Genomic DNA, 21,883 nt, shown 5'->3' with positions numbered 1-21,883 from the left:
GACGCGTTTCGGTCCTAAGGCTGGACCTTAGTCATACACTAGTATACAGTGAGTACAAACCTTATATAGGTGGCCCCTCAAACAACGACCAGTAATCCGGCCGCATCTGAATAGGGTCCTCCTCCTCTTTCCGTGACGTGGGGGTGATAGGTAAAACCCGGAGAAAAAATAAGAAGGTGAGGAGGAAAAAGCGGAGACAAAGAAGGAACCAAGGGAAAAAATAGAAAAATAGAAAAAAGAGAGAAGAGAAGATAAAAAACGGGGAAGAAAAGGAAGGAAAAAAAGGGGGAAAAAAAGAAAGAAAGAGAAAAAGAAGAAAAGGAAAGGAAAAGAAAGAAGAAAAGGAATGAGGACCATGGGTAATCACCCTCACGTAACGGAAAAAGGTTACAATCTTAGACAATACAGAAATATATAAAAACAGTAAATGTTTATTACATGTAAGTGAAATATTTTAAAAAGGTCAATAATAAAACACATAATCTTATTCTAAGACTGCTCCCCAAAGGGAGAGAAAAGATGAAAGGAATGAGCTATGTTTGAGGTTTCATATGGAAAAAATGTTAAGCGATAAACAGTAGATTAGATGGTATTAATATTTTTTGTGTAATAAATAAAAAGATTTTTTATAAGAAGATACATAATGTAATAATATAATATATACCAATCACTTTCTCACAAGAGAAAGAGTACTGTATCCTATGAAACCATAACATAGATACTCTTACAGGATCAGCAAGTATCCTAATTTATCTGGGACACTGAAACCGGCCAAGGAAAAGGGGAGAAAAACTGGGGGGAGGGACGGGGGAAAAAAGAGGAAAGAAAACCTATAATAGAATGGTCATGGGCATCCTGATTGAGAGGAACAAAGGAAAATTAAAGAAGAATAACAACACCAATTTGATGGAGAGAGCAAAAATAGATCAAAACATAAATGCACAAATAAGTGTTATGTTAAGGCGAGCAGGAGGAACAAAGCTAGACGAATCTCAACCAAAATGCCTAATAGTGGAGGATGGTGTCCATCCTTTTATTAAGGCCCCGAGGGACGCGACTGTCCAATTTTAAAATCCAATAGACCTCTCGGTCCAGGAGTTTGAGCTTGACATTGCCACCCCTCACAGGTGGGCTAACTCGTTCCAACCCCTGTAGCATAAGGGATGACGTATTCCCGGCATGTACCTCGGCTATGTGCCTGGAGACCATAGAGATATGTCTTGAATTAAAATGGGGTATATCCGAGATGTGTTTTCGGAAGTGCACCCCACATATTGGAGATTACAGTCTCTGCAGGTAAGGACATAGACAACGTACGGTGTGTTGCAATTAATATATGCATTAATTTTATGGGTATCGCCCGTAGTAGTCGAAACCACCGAATCTGATTTCTGCATAAAACCGCAACACACGCACCTGTTATGTCCACACCTGTAGGACCCTGTATAACGTAGCCAGGTTGGCTGTGATTTCTGCTGTGTAGAAAATAAACTGGGTGAAATGCTCTGACCGATGGTCGGGGCCCTTCTAGATATACATTTATATCCTGCAGGGAACACCCCTTGAAAGGCAGGATCACATAAAACAATGGGCATGTATTTGTGTATGATGTTACAGATCCGTTTGTATTCAAGACTGTACTTGGTGCAGAAGACCACCGGAGAATCGGGGGTCTTCTGGATACCTCGTATCTTGTTGCAAGAGGGAGAAATCAACAACGCCCTATTCTTATTCGAGGCAATGTTGATACCCCTCTCTATATCCCGAGACTGATACCCACGGGCTTGGAGACGAGAAGAGATTTCACAGATCTCCCGTCTGAAATCGGGGTCGGCCGAACAGTTTCTGCGGGCTCTCACCATTTCACCCGTGGGCAAGTTGCGAGTTACATGTGATGGGTGGCAAGAGGACGCGTGTAATATTGAATTTACTGCAGTTTTTTTACGATATGTAGCAGTTTTCACACAGCATCTCTCATTGTCACCCACCAAATGCAAGTCAAGAAAACTTACCATGGATACCTCATAATTAAGAGTGAACCTCAAGTTAAGAGAATTCTCATTGATGTACGTGCAGAAATCTGGTATGGCCGCCACATCAAAACTCCAGATGATAAGAATATCATCTATGTAGCGGCCATACCAGACTATGGACGACAAAAATGGGTTGGATGGGGAGAAGATTTTCCCCCTCTCCCACCAGCACATGTAAATGTTGGCGAGAGAGGGGGAGAACTTCGCCCCCATAGACGCTCCCGTCACCTGCAAGAAGAAATGATGATCAAACATAAAAAAATTGTGGTGTAACAGGTAGTCCACTGCCTGTACAATATACTCTCGTACTATATGGGAATAATCAGAGTATGTGATAAGGAACCATGTCAAAGCCTGAAGAGCCAGAGAGTGGGGGATAACAGAATATAGTGAGACAACATCAGTTGTAATCCATCGGTATGAATCTCTCCACTCTATCTGGTTCATCATGTGTAGAACATGGCCTGTGTCCTTGATGTATCCCGGCATATGTGCAATCAAAGGCTGCAGGGAAGCATCAACCCAAGCGCAAAGGGGCTCGTTGAGGGAAGATATACCCGCAACGATAGGCCTCATAGGGGGAGGAAAAGTGCACTTATGAATCTTGGGTAAGGAGTGGAAAATGGGGACCACAGGGTCCTCCACAATCATATATTCCGCCTGTTTTTTGGAAAAAAATATTATAATTAACCCCAAGATCCACAAGTGCACTTAGTTCACGTTTAAAGATTTGAGTGGGGTCACTCCGGAGTGGCCTGTATGTGTCAATGTCAGATATGAGATATATATGACAGATAGATAGATAGATATGAGATAGATAGATATGAGATAGATAGATATGAGATAGATTAGATAAATAGATATGAGATAGATAGATATGAGATAGATAGATATGAGATAGATTAGATAAATAGATATGAGATAGACAGATAGATATGAGAGATAGATATGAGATAGATAGATATGAGATAGATAGAGATGAGATAGATAGATATGAGATAGAGATGAGATAGATAGATATAGATAGATAGATATGAGATAGATAGATAGATCAGTGTTTCTCAACCAGGGTGCCTCCAGTTGTTGGAAAACTACAGCTCCCAGCATACCATGCTGGGAGTTGTAGTTTTGCAACAGCTGGCGGCACCCTGCTCAGGAAACATTAAGAAATCACCCACTGACCCCTAAACAGCAATTTGTCCCCTCCCCTCTTTCCCTCCCCAGAAAGTTACCTTATTGATGGGCGGCCTCAGCGCGGGCGGGTATGGGAATCCTCGGTGGAGCACGAAGCAAAGCATGGCCCTGCTCCAATAGGGCTGGAGCCTGCACGCAGAGGAGTGTGGGGGGAGGGGAGGAGCATCTCTTTGCTCTCCTCCCAGAGAGTCAGTGCGGCCGCAGCCCCGGCCCCTGCACTGACATTAAAGGGCTGCAGGCTGAATATTTTATAGGAAAATGGTGCTGCAACGGCGGGCCCCCTCATAGGCTGGAGTGTCCCACCATCAGTCCAGCCCTTCTGTGCTGAGCCTGCTGCAGGGGGGGGGGGGGTACAGTGGGGTCCCGGGCCCCTTACTGGGGTACTGGCTGTACCCCCCCCTGATGGCGGCCTGCGTCCCACAGATACATAAAAATTAACAAAAATATACGCTCACTCAGTCCCGCGGTTCGGTCTGGTTGCATACTCCCTCTGCGTGGCCTCGACCTCTGTCCTCCACAGTGCAGGCACCAATGAGTGACGTCATCGGCGCCTGCGTCAGGGCAGAGGTTACGGTAGGCCTTCTGTGACTCACAGGTATGTACGGGCGCATACAGTTTGAAACGGTCTGGGGATCCGGGGCAAGTGTAAATTTTTTTTTCTACAGTGCTGCTGGCCCTATTTTAACATAGGGGCCTGGAGCTGCCGCTCCATCAGCCCCTACATTAATCCGGCCCTGGGTACAGATATTACTGAACTTACCTCTCTTGGGTGTAGTCCATCTGTTCCTGGAGATTTGCTTTCATTTACTTTACTTAACTTACCTTGTACCATCTCTACATTAAGCCAGTTCAGTACATTACATGATGTGTTACCAGCACTGACCTGTCCAATGTCAGCTCCTCCTTCTTCCCTAGTATATGCAGAACTAAAGAACCCATTCAGTAGCTCCGCCTTCTCTTGATCGCCCTTGACAACCTCCCCATTATCATTATTAATGAAAAAAAGGAAAAAGATGCGCTCCTAGTGTAATATGTCAGAATAGGTGAGCCACTTAGGAAACCAAGTGTAAGGCTTACCGGAGGGCGTTGTGCTGAGGGCACAACACCTATGCAGGCATGTAGAATCACTCAATGGACGTGAGGTCAGCTGCTCCAGGATCCCCTCTGAGTGTCCTAAACGCTCAGTATCAAGGTAAGATTCAAAATGTGTGACCCATAATCCGGGACACAGAAAATGGGGATTTGATTCCAAAGCGCTTCTCCTCTGGTTAGTGAATGGTAAGTCCAGGCAGGAAGATTCTTAGGTATATAAGGAATTTATTGCAACACTTAGTTTCGAGCCTTATGCCAGGCTCTTCCTCAGGCATATAAAATACACTGCACATGTTCAAGGTTAAAAAGCCCGGTTCAAATCTACATCCGGGTGAAAGGTCATGCATAACCCAATTTAAAATATCATAAAATAAAGAACATAAAGAAAAAACAATAAAGATAATGAAACATACAAATATTCTCATCAAAACATATAGTCATGAGCTATAAAAATAAGGCGCAATACATTTGTTGTGGCAGCGCTGGAGGCTCGTAAAACCGCCGCTCATCACGGAGCTGCAGGTTACTGATACGCGTGCGCTACTATGTAGCGACTTGTAAACAAATGGAGAGGCTTCAAACACATGGCTCTAAATCAATAGAGCGCATGCGCTAGAGTTAGTAAACAAAGGGGAATGTCAAACCGAGCTGTCATACAGCTACAAGGTAAGCGCTGGTACAGAACACTGTGATGAGAGAACGGAGTTGCCGTTCGCAACAGTGTTCATTCTAAGGTGGAGAAAAATTTTGCCTCTAAGCGCGATCTTTTTATAACATGAAGCGTACAGCATAAATACATATATACAATAAGAATGATAGGAAATACTTAAAATTCTGCATAGGCAAATGAAACATAAATGGATTGTTTCTCTTTCTTTCATTATGAGAGAAATTATTTTATAAAATTGATATTTTCTATCCCTTTTTAAAACAGAAATTTTCTTGGCTTACATAATATAATTTAATTATGTGTAACTACAACACATGAGGGGCTTTAGTGTCGCGGCTCCGTGATACAGGGCCAGCAACATAATTGGACCTGGGCAAGCAGCATAATTATCATGAGGCAAGGAACACAATTAAAATATAATAATATAATAATAGTAGTAGTAAAAAGGAGCATGCTTAATGTGGAAAAAATAATAATACATTTTTCTCATTAATATGAAAGATTGACTACATAAAAGTTGCAGACTCAACTTACATGGACTAATCCAGAAGAGACCACACCATTGTCCCACATTGGGGACCTGTCCTTAAGGGAAGTTACCATATGAAAAATGGGTGGAAAAGGACCCCCAAAGAGGTACAATTAAGAGAACAGTAAAGCAGTGTTGTTATAATCACATGTCATTCCTGAAAGGGGTATTGGATCTCAGAAAAAAAACAAAGGAGGCCTATTACAAAAGTATGTAAGGTCCCTATAGAAATATATAAAAATGGTGATAGATTATAAAAGGGGATAAATGATAAATATGGAACAGCAGTGTACTTGTGGGCTCATAGTACCGTTTCCACCGTTTCATTAAGCCCCTTTGGTGCAATTGTTAACAACTTGTACATCCAATAGATCTCTTTCTTCTTTAGCGTATCAAAACGATTGGCAGTATCGGCTGAAATATGGTCAATAGGAGTTACTGTATAAGTATCCTGTTCACCTGGGTGAACCATGGCACAATGTCTGGAAACCCCATGGAGAAGGAATTTATTCTTGACATTTTGCCTGTGTTTATTAAACCGGTTGCGGAGGGGTTGGATAGTCCGACCTACATACTGCAGGTTACATCTGCATTCCCGCAAATATATGACATAGGAGGAACTACATGTTAATCTGTGTTTTATTATAAATTCTTCCCCAGTGACATTTGAGGAGAATGTTGTCCGTTTATTCTGGATCTCCCTGCAGCACAAACACCTCTTGCTGTTACACCTATACGATCCTGCGGGTAAAGGATATTTCTTCAATGTTGGTTTATGTTGTTTTATCACGCTGGGTGCGAGAATGTTTTTTAGGGTGGGAGCCCTGCAGTATGTAACCAATGGTTTGTTTGGAAGGATATTATTCAGAATAGAATCATTCTGCAGAATATGCCAGTGTCTGTCCAGAGTTTTTCTGATGTTATTAGCAGAATCACAAAAGGTGGTGATGAAGTTGAGTTTTTGTACTTCTCCGGTCTCTTTATTTTGCTTGGGTTTCAGGCAATCGGATTGTGTTTGATCCTTTACTCTATTGTAAGCGTCCCGGATAATTGATCTGGGGTATTTTTCTCTTTGAATCTATTGTATAGGATCTTTGCCTGTGCTTCAAATGTCTCATTGTCTGTGCAATTTTTCTTGATCCTTTTGTACTGCCCATACGGTACATTATTTAGCCATTGTTTTTTGTGGGCACTGTTGTACTCCAAGTAACTATTCACGTCCACTGTTTTAAAATATGTGGACGTAATGTAACTGGAGTGATTGTGTGTAATATTTAAATCCAAAAAATTGATATTATCCTCACTGAATTCAATAGTGAATTTGATTCCCCAATCATTAGAGTTGAGATGGGTCAAAAAAGATTCTATGGACGTAGGTGGACCTTTCCATAGGAAAAACAAATCGTCAATGTAACGGCGGAACAGTTGGATATGGGAATGATGTTCTGAGGATCCCATAATATATTTGTCCTCAAATGCCCCCATAAAAAGGTTGGCGTATGAGGGCGCCACCTTGGACCACCAAGGTCCCGTTGCATTGGTGGTACACTTTTCTATTGTACATGAAATAGTTGTTATCTAGTATAAATTTAAGACTCTTGATAATTAAGTTTCTATGTTCCTTGGTAATATTAGTGTCCTTGGCTAAATAATCATCCACACACTGCACTCCAATGTTGTGGCCAATATTGGTGTAAAGTGATGTGACATCACAAGTTATAAGATATACACCCGGTTCCCATTTCACAGTGAGCAGTTGTTCTATGAGCTGAGTTGAATCGCGAAGGTAGCTGGGTAGTGCTGTGACATAATCCTGAAGATATAAATCGATATAGTGTGACAAATTGCTTGTCAAACAGTTGGTGTTGGATATAATTGGACGTCCAGGAGGTCTAGTGAGAGACTTATGGACTTTCGGCAGAAAGTAGAAATATGGCCTGTTATCATTGTTATATTGCAGAAATTTGTGTTCTTGTTTGTTCAAGGTGCCTTCAGATAGCCCATCATTAATCAATAAGTTGTATGCAGCAAGGACCCCTTTGTATGGATCTACAGTGATATTCCTGTAGAATTTGGTGTCTGATAGTATATGTGATGATTCTTTTTCATAATAATCCAGATTCATCACTACTACCCTGCCTCCCTTATCTACTGGGCGGATTACCAGATTTTTGTTCTTTTTCAAACTGGTCAGGGCTTCTTTTTCTTTTTTGGATAAGTTACTCTTGTTTGGTTGTTTCTTCCCTTTCTCCATTTTTCGGAACTCTTCAAGTACCAGATCTGAAAAGACTTTGATGTGAAATCCCTGTGAGTGCACTGGGTAAAAAGTCGATGGAGCTTTCACATCTTGATGTTTAACACCATTGCTAGTTGACTCAGAGCTGGAAGTTGTATCTGAATTCTCTTTGTTCTCAGTTTTGAGAGCAAAGAAGCGTTGTAGTGTTAACTTTCTTATAAAGCGGTTAAAGTCTAAAAACAGTTGGAAATCATCCCCTGTTGATGATGGGCAGAATGAAAGGCCTTTCTGCAATAATATTATTTCATATGGATTAAGAGTCTGGTCAGATATGTTAAATATTTTCGTGGTAGTTTTCCTAGTAGTTTGTTAATTCCCAGTTATTGGTTCTAATGTTGACAGATTTGTTTGTCTTTTCTTTTTCTTGCCTCCTCTTCTCCCTCTACTTCTTCTATTTTTCGTTTGCTCCTGTTGCCTAGGAACATGTCCGGGATTTTGATCGTCCTCTGTGTACCCAATACTAAAAAATCCGGTGAGGTTGCAATTTGTTGGTTTTTTGCTTGATCCTCAATCTCCTTTACAAGTAGTGAGATGGGAGATTTTTGGATATCATCAAAGGGATCAATTGGACAGACTTCACTGTTGATGAATTTGACATGTTCATCCACCTTCTGTGGGTCCCCATCTCTCTTAAGAAAGGGAGCTAAACACCCCTTATTACTGATATTATCAATAATAATGATGTTTTCTCCCTGAACATTATCTATGTTCTTCATTGTATTTTCAGTTGGTGAGATCGCTTACAGATACAGACAGATCGAAATCAATCAATGGTATCTTTGGGTCCAGCCCTGGAACATTTGGTCCTGTTTGTGTCCCTTGTGGGTTCCCTGTCAGTTTACGCCTCTCACTAAAATCTTTATATTTTTTGGAGAGCCTCATACTTGCTTGTAAGAATAAAGAATTCGGTGTGCCCATACTAATTCTCTTTTCCATATTGTTATTATGTTTAGCCGGATTAGACAATCCAGCCTTGGCCGGTGTAATTGTCACTGGCTGGATGTCATCTAAACTTTCAGATTTTTCTTTGGCCATATTGGTGACTTGTGATTCTCCTAGTGGCCTGACAGAGTTCTCAGGGGACCATAGTCCTACATCATTCTTAGTAGCTGGTCCTGTAGTTACTGTACTTTTTCTGTTGTTGTTTCCATATATTTTAGGTCCCATCGTACGTTTCGGTGTCCCTTGTGGTCCGGTTCTTGAGAATTTTCTGTATTTGGCATTGGTGTAGAATCTAGTATTGTAATATTGGTCCATATTATTTTTATTTCTTTGTTGTTGAATTTCTTTCTGAATTCTTTTGAACCTGGGTCTCACTCATTGTTGTAGTGATGGTGTTTTTAGCTGTATTCACAGTGTGTGTGTCCATTTCATCACCCTGATTTTTTACAGTTTGTTTATTCCAAGCCCAAGGGTTACCCTGTGCATAATCTGACCAGTCTCTATGAAGCTTGTTCGCTTTCTTTTGGATAATTTCTTTTTCCATTTTATTTAGACGACCACTAATGTTATTATTGGCCTTATGATAATCACCAAACACATTATATTTGTCAAGTTGTTGCAGAATGTCGCCTATACCATTGTTCAGCTTATCACATAATGCTCTATGCTTTTTACACAAAAAAATCTACATTTTAAATGTACATGAATCAATTAATTCAAACCACTCATTGGTATACACCTCATCATTTCTAAAAGTGGACCCAAATGTAATCCTGGGACCCCTAGGGGTGATCTTTTCATTTAGATAGATGTTTAAAAAATCAATGTCCACCTGATGTTGGAGTTCCTCCTTAAGTTCTTTTTCAAGTCTATTAAATAAGCTCATCATATCTCTCAATTCTTGTTCACTGGGAGATACTGTATTACCAGTTTCTGTTTCATTTTCACATGTATTATTGACAGTACCTTCAGTAAGCTTGAAAATTAATTCTTCCCTCTTGGATACCCGGTTGGTGTAGTAATCCATTATTCTGTATAGGTTTGTCAATCAATCCTTCCAAACAAACCATTGGTTACATACCGCAGGGCTCCCACCCTAAAAAACATTCTCGCACCCAGCATGATAAAACAACATAAACCAACATCGAAGAAATCTCCTTTACCCGCAGGATCGTATAGGTGTAACAGCAAGAGGTGTTTGTGCTGCAGGGAGATCCAGAATAAACGGACAACATTCTCCTCAAATGTCACTGGGGAAGAATTTATAATAAAACACAGATTAACATGTAGTTCCTCCTATGTCATATATTTGCGGGAATGCAGATGTAACCTGCAGTATGTAGGTCGGACTATCCAACCCCTCCGCAACCGGTTTAATAAACACAGGCAAAATGTCAAGAATAAATTCCTTCTCCATGGGGTTTCCAGACATTGTGCCATGGTTCACCCAGGTGAACAGGATACTTATACAGTAACTCCTATTGACCATATTTCAGCCGATACTGCCAATCGTTTTGATACGCTAAAGAAGAAAGAGATCTATTGGATGTACAAGTTGTTAACAATTGCACCAAAGGGGCTTAATGAAATGGTACTATGAGCCCACAAGTACACTGCTGTTCCATATTTATCATTTATCCCCTTTTATAATCTATCACCATTTTTATATATTTCTATAGGGACCTTAAATACTTTTGTAATAGGCCTCCTTTGTTTTTTTTCTGAGATCAAATACCCCTTTCAGGAATGACATGTGATTATTAACACTGCTTTACTGTTCTCTTAATTGTACCTCTTTGGGAGTCCTTTTCCACCCATTTTTCATATGGTAACTTCCCTTAAGGACAGGTCCCCAATGTGGGACAATGGTGTGGTCTCTTCTGGATTAGTCCATGTAAGTTGAGTCTGCAACTTTTATGTAGTCAATCTTTCATATTAATGAGAAAAATGTATTATTATTTTTTCCACATTAAGCATGCTCCTTTTTACTACTACTATTATTATATTATTATATTTTAATTGTGTTCCTTGCCTCATGATAATTATGCTGCTTGCCAAGGTCCAATTATGTTGCTGGCCCTGTATCACGGAGCCGCGACACTAAAGCCCCTCATGTGTTGTAGTTACACATAATTAAATTTAATTATATTATGTAAGCCAAGAAAATTTCTGTTTTAAAAAGGGAAAGAAAATATCAATTTTATAAAATAATTTCTCTCATAATGAAAGAAAGAGAAACAATCCATTTATGTTTCATTTGCCTATGCAGAATTTTAAGTATTTCCTATCATTCTTATTGTATATATGTATTTATGCTGTACGCTTCATGTTATAAAAAGATCGCGCTTAGAGGCGATATTTTTCTCCACCATAGAATGAACACTGTTGCGAACGGCAACTCCGTTCTCTCATCACAGAGTCCTGTACCAGCGCTTACCTTGTAGCTGTATGACAGCTCGGTTTGACATTTCCCTTTGTTTACTAACTCTAGCGCATGCGCTCTATTGATTTAGAGCCATGTGTTTGAAGCCTCTCCATTTGTTTACAAGTCGCTACATAGTAGCGCACGCGTATCAGTAACCTGCAGCTCCGTGATGAGCGGCGGTTTTACGAGCCTTCAGCACTGCCACAACAAATGTATTGCGCCTTATTTTATAGCTCATGACTATATGTTTTAATGAGAATGTTTGTATGTTTCATTATCTTTATTGTTTTTTCTTTATGTTCTTTATTTTATGATATTTTAAATTGGGTTATGCATGACCTTTCACCCGGATGTAGATTTAAACCGGGCTTTTTAACCTTGAACATGTGCAGTGTATTTTATATGCCTGAGGAAGAGCCTGGCATAAGGCTTGAAACTAAGTGTTGCAATAAATTCCTTATATACCTAAGAATCTTCCTGCCTGGACTTACCATTCACTAACCAGAGGAGAAGCGCTTTGGAATCAAATCCCCATTTTCTGTGTCCCGGATTATGGGTCACACATTTTTAATATTATCATTATTAAGGGGTCCTACATGCTCTGTCCTTGGTTTTTTTGTGTTTATATATCTAAAAAAAATATTTAGGATTAGTTTTGCTTTCTTTGGCCACTTGTCTCTCATTTTGATTTTTTGCGGTTTTTATTACATTTTTACAGATTTTATTAAGCTTCTTGTACTGTTTAAATGTTATAGCTGACCCATCAGATTTGTATTTTTTGAAAGCTATTTTTTTGTTGTTTATTGCTCTTTTAACATCATTTGTCAGCCATGTAGGATTTAGTTTTAATCGTTTATATTTGTTCCCCTTTGGTATATATTTAGCTGTATAGTTATTTAGAGTTGATTTAAAGATGTCCCATTTACCTTCTGTATCAGTATTTGAGAACACCTCCCCCCAGTCTATGTCCTGTAGTGCAGCCCTCAGCCCAGTTTGCCTTTTTAAAGTTATATGTTTTTGCCTTCCCCGTCTGTCTTTGTTTTCTACATTTTAAATCAAAAGTAACTATATTGTGGTCGCTCTTACCAAGGTTTTCCCGCACAGTTACATTATCAACCAGCTCTGCGTTGTTGGAAATGATCAGATCCAACAAGGCATCACTTCTTGTTGGGTCCTCCACAAACTGGCCCATAAAATTATCCTGCAATAAATTTAGGAATTTTCTCCCCTTTGTAGTTTTAGCCAGTCCCCGGCCACAATCTATATATGGATAGTTAAAATCTCCCATTATTACCACTGTACCTGCCCAGGCGTCCCTCTCTATTTGTTTATACAGCCGACCTTCTATCTATTCATTGATATTAGGGGGTCTGTAGATTACACCAAATATTATTTTTTCAGTATTTCCCTCCTTTTGTAATTCTACCCACAATGATTCCACATCCTCAAAATCATCACACACTATGGCATCGTTCACACTGACTTTCATACCACTTCTTACATACAGACAGACTCCACCACCTTTTCTGTTCATATCTTTGCGAAACAATGTAAACCCCTGCAGATTGACAGCCCAGTCATGCGAGGAGTCCAGCCATGTCTCAGTTACCCCAACTATAACAATATGTTCCTCCAGTATCAAGGCCTCAAACTCCCCCATTTTATTTGCTAGGCTTCTGGCATTTGTGAACATACACTTTACATTTCCTCCAAGTTTTACACATAATGAGGGGCATTTACTAAGGGGTTTAGTCATTTTTTTCTGACTATTTTTGGCGCAAAATTGTCGCTATTGCGCCTACCCTATTTTTTGTGCGACTTTCTCTAGCAAGAGCTAGAAAGTAAAAAAAAAAATTTCCCGCTTAATTTATGCTAGTTTACAGTTTTTACTTGCAGTGGTCAGGAATTTATTAACTGAGACAGTCGCAGTTGCGCAATAAACTGTTGCAACGGCCGTAAAAAATGACTAAATTTACTCCAGCTCCAACATGGAGCAGGAAAAGCTACTGCCGCCCGGGCTCCGACATACTTTCTCCCCGCTACCCTCACTGCGCTACCGGGACACTGCAGTGATTTACATCCCCCCCCCCTCTCACCTGCCAGCGCCACACAACTCCCATCTGTCTGCTGTTGTAAGACTACAAGTCCCAGCATGCCCTTACAGTGAGGACACGCTGGGAGTTGTAGTCTTGTAGCAGCGGGAGCTGAGCGGCGCAGGCGGGAGACAAGGGGGGGGGGGGTAGCGGGGAGGCCGTATGAGGAGCCCTGCACTGTAATCTCAGCCCGGGCTCCTGCCCTGAGAGCCAAAGGCTTTGGCTGTCAGGGCATGCTGGGTGTTGTAGTTTTGCAACAGCTGGAGGGCCACAGTTTGCAGACCACTGGTGTGTGGTCTGTAAACTGTAGTCCTCCAGCTGTTGCAAAACTAAACAGCTGAAGGGGACCGGCGAAGACGTTCACTTACCCTTCCGAGGCTCCAGCAACGATCGCTGACGGAGATCGTCGGGCGGCACTGTCGCGCGGCAGTGTCGTGCAGCGCTGGATCCTACGGAAGCCGGTAAGTTGCCCAAGCTTCCCAACCAGGGTGCCTCCAAATGTTGCAAGACTACAACTACCAGCATGCCTGGACACCCTTTGGCTGTCCAGGCATGCTGGGAGTTGTAGTTTTGCAACAGCTGGAGGCACCCTTGTTGGGATACACTGGCCTAAAACAGTGTTTCCCAACCAGGGTGCCTCCAGATGTTGCAAGACTACAACTCCCAGCATTCCTGGACAGCCATTGGCTGTCCAGGCATGCTGGGAGTTGTAGTTTTGCAACAGCTGGAGGGCCACAGTTTGCAGACCACTGGTTTGTGGTCTGTAAACTGTAGTCCTCCAGCTGTTGCAAAACTAAACAGCTGAAGGAGACCGGCGAAGACGTTCACTTACCCTTCCGAGGCTCCAGTGACGATCGCTGACGGAGATCGTCGCGCGGCACTGTCGTGCAGCGCTGGATCCTACGGAAGCCGGTAAGTTGCCCAAGCTTCCCAACCAGGGTGCCTCCAGATGTTGCAAGACTACAACTCCCAGCATGCCAGGACAGCCTTAACATCAAGCAAAGAAAAACGCTGGTCGTCGAAGTAGTCCACCGAATCTGAAGGAGTCCACAGGATACACGGATCTGTAGAAGAAGTAACCAAAAAAAAAAAAAGTGTAAGTACATTTAGGGAGAAAAAAACTGTGTTAAAAAAAATTTAGTGGTGTACCCCAAGGTTCAGTACTGGGCCCGCTGTTGTTTAATTTATTTATCAATGATATAGAGGATGGTATTAACAGCTCTGTTTCGATCTTTGCAGATGACACCAAGCTTTGTAGCACAGTACAGTCTATAGAGGATGTGCATAAGTTACAAGATGACTTGGATAGACTAAGTGTCTGGGCATCCACTTGGCAAATGAGGTTCAATGTGGATAAATGTAAAGTTCTGCATCTGGGTACTAATAACCTGCATGCGTCGTATGTCTTAGGGGGGATTAAACTGGCAGAGTCACTGGTAGAGAAGGATCTGGGTGTACTTGTAGATCACAGACTACAGAATAGCATGCAATGTCAGGCTGCTGCTTCCAAAGCCAGCAGGATATTGTCATGTATCAAAAGAGGCATGGACTCAAGGGACAGGGACATAATACTCCCCCTTTATAAAGCATTGGTACGGCCTCACCTGGAATATGCTGTTCAGTTTTGGTCGCCTGTACATAAAAGAGACACTGCAGAGCTGGAAAGGGTGCAGAGACGCGCGACTAAACTAATATGGGGCATGGAACATCTTAGCTATGAGGAGCGATTAAAGGAGTTACAATTGTTTAGTCTTGAGAAGAGACGTTTAAGGGGGGATATGATAAACGTATATAAGTATATTAATGGCCCATACAAAAAATATGGAGAAAAACTGTTCCAGGTTAAACCCCCCCAAAGGACGAGGGGGCACTCCCTCCGTCTGGAGAAGAAAAAGTTTAGTCTCAAGGGGCGACACGCCTTCTTTACCATGAGAACTGTGAACTTCCTACCTCAGGAACTGGTCACAGCAGGAAAAATTAACAGCTTTAAAACAGGATTAGATACATTCTTGGAACAAAATAACATTAATTCTTATGAAGAAATATAACATCCCATCCCTTCCCCAATATCGTGCCACACCCTTACCCCTTAATTCCTTGGTTGAACTTGATGGACATATGTCTTTTTTCGACCGTACTAACTATGTAACTATGTAATAAACACACACACGCACACACTAAACGCCGTTTACCACTTCTGAGCCTTGACTACAATTTACAGTGATCCCTCAACTTACAATGGCCTCAACATACAATAGTTTCAACATACAATGGTCTTTTCTGGACCATCGTAAGTTGAAACCAGACTCAACATACAATGTACAGACAGTCCAGATCTGTGAAACGTGTCAATGGCTGGAAGAACCAACCAATCAAAATGGGCATTCACTGGTAAAACCCCTGTATGCACTGAAGTGTATGCACTGACTGGTGTCTGGTATTACATGTTCTGTACACTTTACCTGTATCAGGGTTAGCTGCTCTTTTGGACACCATGTGAGGGCGACTCCATTACATGTTTGGGACATTGCCTGTACTATACAGGACCCCTGAAGACGCTCCTGTCCTCTACATAGACCAGTGTTTCCCAAGCAGGGTGGCCCCATCTTTTGCAAAACTACAACTCCCAGCATGCCCGGACATGGCATGCTGGGAGTTATAGTTTTGCAACAGCTGGAGGCTCCCTGCTTGGGAAACACTGACATAGACAGTGATTTACAGCTCCCAGCAGATTTGCTTTATCTATATTAGTTATCTACTTATTTTTCTTTGTTACTTTTTCCTATTTTGGATGACATTTTGGTGCCTTTAGAACCAATTACCAGGTTTCCATAGAGTTCTGGTCTCAACATACAATGGTTTCAACTTACAATGGTTGTCCTGGAACCAATTAATATTGTAACTTGAGGGACCACTGTAGTTATTGAATTATTTAGATGTGGTGAAAAAGCTAAAAAAAAAAATCAAAAACAAAAGATCCAGAAGGAAACCTAGCAGCCAAACCTATTCAGACAGCAGGAAAAGGGAACAGACTATTTTTTCTACTACATGGAGTAAATGTCCGACTTTTGCCTATGTGTGCCAAATTTATTAATGCCGTGCAACAATTTAGTAAATTTGTCGCACATAGTCAAAAATGAAGTAGAAAGAAACAGGGTAAAAACCAGACTACATAGTAAAAGATTAGTAAATGCCCCTCATAGTCTCATTAATGGGATTTTCTGAGTTATTGGGGTTAATGTTATTATTTGAGTTATAAGGGCTAATTGTACTATTTAAGTTATTGGGGCTAATGGGATTTTTTGTGTTATTGGGGTTACAATTTTTCAGGCTACATTTATTTTTACGGCTGGTTTGTAACCCATGGATCTCCTTATCCACTGCTCTTAACCTCCCCCCACAGGACTCCTCTCCACCCACCATTATGTCCTGACCCCTCTCTAACCTATCCATCCCACTGTCTGCTTTCTTTGCTTTATTATCCTCCCCCCCACTCACCTAGTTTAAATACTCTGCCACCCCTTCCAGGATTCTCTCCCCCAGCACAGCGGACCCCCTTCCATTCAGGTGCAAATTATCCGTAGAATAGAGTTTGTACCCCAATGAAAAGTCAGCCCAGTGCTCTAAAAACCCAAACCCTTCCCCCTTACACCACGACTTAAGCCATGCATTTAACTCCCTAAGCTCCCGCTGTCTTTCCTGCGATGCGCATGGCACAGGAAGTATTCCAGAGAACACAACCTTAGAGGTCCTTCCCTTCAGCTTGGCACCTAGTTCCTTGGAATTATTCTTTAAGGACCTCCACCCACCATGTATTCTGTCGTTGGTTCCCACATGGACCACGACAGCTGGGTCATCCCCAGCCCCCCCCTAGTAATTTGTCCACCCTTTCCACCACATGCCGAACCCTGGCACCAGGGGAGACAGCAAACCATTCGGTTGAGGTGGTCTTGGCGAGAAATTATTCTATCCGTCTTCCTGACTATAGAATCCCCTACCACAACTAACTGTCTTGGCCTACCTGCGTTGCCATTCCCCACACTACTAGTTGAGCTGTTCCCCCGGCTGTTAGGGAGACCAGTATCCACTAGGGTTGCCATCTCTGATACTGAGGCCCTCGCATCATCACCCAACTTGGCAATTTTACTTGGGAGATCAGAAGCAGAAGTGGCCTTCCTTGTCCTTGCCCACTTTCCATTCCCTCTAACTACATTAACCCAGCTCCCTACTTGGGCCTCCTGGCTAGTTTCTCCAACCTCCATTTCTACCCCACTAACTGCTTGCTCTGTAAGCAGTCTGCTCCTTTCAAGATTGTCAATCACCCTCAATGTTGCATTTTGCTCCTCTAGATCTCTAATACGAGCTTCCAGGTGGGCAACATGCTCACATTTGTCACAGCGGTATTCACCCTGAAGCTGCTGCTCCAGAGATGTATACATGTGGCACAATGTGCACTGAAGAAAACCTCCAATCCTGCTGTCCATATCCTTGGTGACAAACCGCTGTTATTAACTATTAAGAAAAAATACTTTTATCAAGGGATTGTAATACTTACAGTTACAGTGGGTCCTGCTTACAACTCCTGTTTTTTAAACTTCTGCCTATAAAACTTCTCAGATGTTCACACTTAAGAATACAACACAAAGTTATTAAGCAGGGAAGCAGGCGGCATGGTCCGAAACCCTGTGATGTATGGTGTGTTTTAACTTTCATTTTTAAATCCCCTGTGGGGAGCTCTGAATGGCCGTTACCGAGGAGCCATTTAGGGCTCCCAGCTGGGTTTTTAAAATGAACATTGTGAGTGGCAGCATATGTATATTAAAAGCGCTGTGGGGGGCAAGATATATAGCTCTGCAGGGGGGGCGGACATATAGCCTATATATCTAGCCCCCCCAGTGCATTTATAATATGCCCCACACAGCATATTAATAAAGATATGACCCCCGCCAGCGCATTTATATATATATATATATATATATATATATATATATATATGTATACCCCCACCGGCGCATTAATAAAGACATGACTCCCGCCAGTGCATTTATATATATATATATATATATATATATATATATACCCCCGCAGCGCATTTATAATGTGACCCCCCCCCCCCCCCGAGCATTTGTCATAATATGCCACTGCAGCGCTAGGAAAGAAAAGTATTTATATCAGCAGTGCATAGTGCAGCCGGTCGGCCCGATGATGCTGATATAAATACTTTTCAATCATAGTGCTGCGGGGGGCAGAGAGCACTATATGTCTGCCCCCAGCGCATCTATATACATATACCCCTGAAGCGCTATGAATGAAAAGTATATCAATCAACAGCGCATATAGCCATCAGCCGGCTGTATTTATATATCTTGTATGGAATCACTAGTGTGTTTGCTTTTAATATCCCTTATGTATCTTGTTAGTACTCACTATGTCTCCTCCCCCACTATGACTCTGTATATCCCTCTCACCTGTCTATCCTCCCAGCCAGGTTGGTTGTCATGACCACCAGGTTGGAGTTTTAAAAGCACACCCACGGACGTGCTGACGTATGGCCTGAGAAAGAGCAATCGTGTGACACGGTCCTTTGCCTGAAGATCTGCCCAGAGTCCCCTCCCCCTTCACATGGAATCTTTGTGGACATGAATTAAGAAACCTGATGCAGCATATCGGTCAGTGCTTCGTGCTTTTCTTTCTATTGAAGACGCTATCTTAAGTGACTGTCATACATTGTAGCACTGGTTTACCGAATAGGCACAGACTATACAGCATATGGGTGCCGCCTCTAACTGCTTGAAAGTAATACCTGAGTTGTACATAGAAAGGTGCAGCAACTCCCTCTTCTTCCAAGATCAGTATATATCTTGTCTGTTTTCACTTTGGAGTACATCTTCACGCTACTAACTCAGATTAAGCCACCATCCATACACTATGGAGATAGAAACAGCAGCAGACATCTCTAATGCGGACCTCTCGGTGGAGAGAGCAGACGTGGGAGACTTCTTCACGTCATGTGAGTCCATTGATGAGCTACAGGTGCTCAGCACTAAAGCACTGGAGTTCAGATCCACACACTGGCTGGTTATTTTGGACTGTGAATTAATAACAAGCATATGCCATCAATAACCGCACACCACTCGGACTACGCATTTATAAAAATCCATTGCAATTCTTAGATGATAACAACTTTATGAAAAAATGGGAAGAACTCAACATACAACATTCATTAAATCTACAAAAGTTGATCCTAGAAAAAAACAATCTGAATATAGTTACATAGTTAGTACGGTCGAAAAAAGACATATGTCCATCAAGTTCAACCAGGGATGAAGTTACTACAACAGATTTATGTAAAGCTAAGTGTGAACTGCGGACAAGAATGTCGGAAAAAGGATTCAATACATTCTTGCAGACACTGGAAAAGAAACTCACATTGATACAATGTACTATTAAAGAAATTAAAAGAGATAAATTGTTACGTGACAAACGTGATTTTGAATCTAACCAGATATTCTCGTGGAACAAGCATCAATCCCACTTCAAAACAAAAGGAGGAAGACCCCAGCGGAGAAGAGGGTTGGGACCACGAAAGAATAAAGGTAAACATGTTTCAGATTATTTTACCACTGATTCGGACTCAAGTCAGTCAGATGAAAATCGTGATGCTCTTCAATCAACATCTACGCTGGGAATAGATGCCCTTATCCCTTTAGGAAGAGGACGTGCCGGGGAGGACGCCGGCAACACAGGCATGCAAGAAAAGAAACAAAATGCAATACGGTCACTTGGAGACATCCACACGAGAGAACCTAGTCATCAATTTAACGAAAGAGACTGTATCCCCAGCCTTTATTGAAGCCCTTAACAGAGGCTTGAATTACGGACTAAACTAATCATTTGACTATACCACCTTTGAGGAGGACTTGTTCCGTGCTACACAGAAATTAAATCTGAAAAAATTCTTTGATACTTCCCACACTAATAAAGATGTCTATTCTGCACCACAAAAAGAAGGGGAAATCCAATGTACTATCAAAGATATCAAGTACTGCAAAGATATCAAGGCTCTTATCTATCCTTAACTCACACCCAATATACCTAATCATGAAGAGAAGGCATTCCGATAACTGGCTGGAAGGGTAGACATACTAATATCTAAAGGGAGGGTCCATTGTTGTTTGGTGTCGTAGCGACTATGATAATGAAGCTTTAAAATTATTAAAGGACAAACATACATATGAAAAATTAGAGACCAACCCTACAAACAGAGTCATGGAAAAATGAAGATCCCACCTTATCTGATATGTGGGTAAAAACATACTGGACAAGACAACAGCAGAAAAGCTACTCCCAATAACCCCTAGACATCCTGGGTGGTACCTAGTCCCCAAAGTCCACAAGAATGTAATCCCGCTGCCAGGGCACCCCATAGTGCCGGGTATAGGAGCACCTATCCCATTACCTGGATTGGTTACTCTCACCACTCCTTAAATACATTCCCACTTTCCTGCGAGATACAGGCAATCTCATAAAAGTCATGGTCAATTTTGTTTGGGGTGACGGGTACTTACTTTGTTCCATAGATGTAGAGAGCCTGTACACCCGCATCCCTCACGATCCGGGGGTACAGGCTCTCAGGGAATTTTTAAACAGCACTGATTGGTCACCCACATTCATTGATTTTGTTACAGACTCTTTACAGTTCGTCCTGACCAATAATATTTTCCAATTCAACACACAATTATATAGACAATTAAATGGCACGGCGATGGGTACACCCATCTCATGCACGTATGCAAACATATTTCTAGCCATATTTGAGCGCAATTATGTTTTTTCCACACATAAACCCTTCATCAAACATATTAAACTTCTAATGAGATATGGGGAAGACATATTTGTAGTATGGAGTGGCACTCAGAATGAATTCACACAGTTTGTAAATTATTTGAACAACATAAATACAGTCAATATGTTTTTTTATATTTCATTATGGGGGACATTCCCTTGAATTTTTGGATGTGATGATTCAAATACAACACAATACAATTACAATCACAGGGTATAGGAAACCTACTTCCAAGAATGCCCTACTGCATTTTGAATCATCTCACTCTACACAGTTGAAAACAAGCATACCTTATAGCCAAATGGTTTGGCTTAAACACATAAGTAATAACCCCAATTTTACAAACACAACTAGATGAACTTAGCCACCGATTCCTAAATAGATAGATGATGGAAAAAAAAGTGTGGGAACTCACCCAAGATTTCTAATACAACCCAACCCCCGCCCCCTCGCGACATCACGTTCCGCTGTCTCGACCCCTCTCACAGACTTGCATTAAGGGGATGGACTAAGACATCACAAGGAACAAAGCCGTGAAGTCATGATACTCCGGCCCTTGTATTGCCGGTCATTACGCACAGAGCGAGTTTGCTCTGTACAGTGATGTCATTGGGGTGCCACGGCCGAGATTGCGGGGGTCTGCAGCGGCGGGACCCCCGTGATCAGACATCTTATCCCATATCCTTTGGATAGAGGATAAGATGTCTAGGGGAAGAGTACCCCTTTAACCACTTAAGGACCAAGGGTGTACAGGTACGCCTTT

The sequence above is a fragment of the Hyla sarda genome, chromosome 3, assembly GCF_029499605.1.
Source record: "Hyla sarda isolate aHylSar1 chromosome 3, aHylSar1.hap1, whole genome shotgun sequence".
NCBI lineage: Eukaryota > Metazoa > Chordata > Amphibia > Anura > Hylidae > Hyla > Hyla sarda.
Note: the sequence above shows the minus strand (reverse complement) of the source record.